Raw genomic sequence first — 2,500 nt, 5'->3', positions numbered from 1 at the left:
GTTTTTACAAATATGAAATTTTACTGATCAGTAATAATAATGCCAGTTATTTTAATCTGGTATATACAATAATCTGAATTTTTTATGGAATCCTAATTTTATCCCATAAAATTAATCAATCCAATTGAAAATAGGATTCGGATAGGGATACAAAAGAATAGTAAATTTTTGCATTTTCAAAAGAGAATAATTTGAATCTTAAAATTAAGAAAATTTTGTTGATTTGTTTCTAGATATAATTGATACGTTATTGAATTAGTATCATATATTAGAATGAGATGGAAGACAAGTCATGTGTGCATCTGTTTATTTTCATATAGCAGATATGGTACAGGATAGATAGGAAAAATGTATCATCAACGAATTTTCAATCGTGGGTACATATGTATCCTTAACATGCTGAAACGACTGCCATTATTGGTATCAAACCAATAGCGATTCATACAAGCTAAATCTTCTAATCGATAATTGGGCCAAAGAAAAAATTTGAATTTAATTAATTTATCTCTATCAAGATCTTTATTTTCATCAAAAAATCGACTCCAATTTTTGACCTTGTTCCCATTGCAAAATATTGGATTTCTATTCACATCATGCTTAGTCTTTGAATTGAAACAAATTAGAATTCTCAATTCTCTACGACATCTAGACGATAAAATATTTTCAGGAACAAGCAAATCATAATGATTTTTTTTTCTATTTCCGGTTATCCTTTGATGATGCCTTGAAATGGATTCATCAAAATCCTTATCCTTCTTATCAACATATCTTTGTTCTCGGTATCTTTGATTAGTTTGATGCCTACTCGTATGAACTAATGAAATACCTATGGTTTGATACATAATAAACTGTCCATCATTTTTTACAGACAGACGAAGGGGTTCGATAATTAATATCCCCCTTTTCATCAATTCTGTAAGAGTTAAATTCTTCTGAATCAGCATTATATCCAGATTCATTTCTCTCCTTTGAATAGAGGATATAGTAATTTTTCTTGGATTTCTCAGTCTAAGCAGGAGACAATATACTTTGATATTATTGATCATTCTTTGATTCAAAGCATTATCCCATCTCAATTGAAAAAGTAAATACTTTTTCAGGAAGAAATCTAGTTCTGCTTCGGTATTGCTCTTGTATTGTTTTTTCTTTTTACGGTTTTTCATGTTTGATTCTGAATAATCTTCTTCAATATCTTTTTGTTCGGTTGAGGGAACAGATACAAGATTTACTTGGTTTTGTGCATTTGATCTAAGATCTCTTTGGCCTGCAGATTCTTTTTCTTTTTTATTTTTATTCTTTAATTCCATTTTTTTTTTTTCATTCGAGGGTATAACCCCCTTTTGCTTTCTATTGATGTTTTTATTTTCACTACCATTTTCATTTATATTAAAAAAAAGTAATTTGCTTGGTATAAACCACGGTTTCATTTTATATGCATTATAAAGTAGTACAAATTCTGGGAAGAACCAAAGTTTCAGATTCGATATAGGACGACTTAGTATTTCTTCATTCATTCCCATCCAATCAAAAAATATTTTTTTTTGATTGGGTGAATTGATTTCTTGATCCTGAGGAATCGTAAGATAAAAAAGATCTTTTTTATCAATTTTATCAATTATTTGATAATTATTAGTCCCGGTTTTAGTATTTTTATTCTTGTTGGTATCGATCTTGATCCAGGCCTCAATATCGATTTTCTTTTTAAGACAAAAATGGAGAATTTTCCAATCAAAATATTTTCGATCCGGATTTTTTTCCATATACATAATATCACTTTTTCCTAAATAATTTTTGATAGGGATATCCCCTAGTATATCAAAAAATTTGCCCTTATGTTTATGTGTGTTGTAATTATAAAAACTCTCTCGATTCTTATTTACTTGGAATGGTGATCCATAAATATATGGGTCCCTCTTATTTTCATAATTAATAGATCTATAAGATAAAAGATTATATCTATAGTATTTTTGAAAATTCTCATTTTGATTTGGTAATGAATATACTTCGTAATCGTTTTGTTTTTTGTAATGAATTAATAGGTCTTTTTCATATGAATTCTCTTTGTTTAAATCTTGATTTTGAATTGTACGACATTTATTGATTCTATTTTTCCATTTTGCTGCTATTAATCTAGACCATCTAATCTGAGATAAATGGTATTGATAATGACCTCTTAACCAGTTTTTCCATTGATTTATTCCAGAATTCCGAAGTTTCTTATGTCTTAATTCATAATGAATTATTCCTTGTTTTCCAAAATAATCTTTTATTGAAGTCTTAAGAAAAAAAGACGTTCCGTGATATTGAAGAATAGATCTTAACTTATACAAGTTAAGAACTTGTGTTTGTGATATTTTGTAAAATACATATGCTTGTGACAAGGAGGATAAGTCAAAAAAATTCTGTGAATTCTTATTACTAATATTATAAAGTGACTTTTTTATAGTCGAAATAAAATTCATTTTATTTTGATTTGTTTTATTAATTCTTTTTTTATTTT

The sequence above is a fragment of the Camellia sinensis genome, unplaced genomic scaffold (assembly GCF_055761805.1).
Source record: "Camellia sinensis isolate YWXY unplaced genomic scaffold, ASM5576180v1 Unanchor470, whole genome shotgun sequence".
NCBI classification, from domain to species: Eukaryota; Viridiplantae; Streptophyta; class Magnoliopsida; order Ericales; family Theaceae; genus Camellia; species Camellia sinensis.
Note: the sequence above shows the minus strand (reverse complement) of the source record.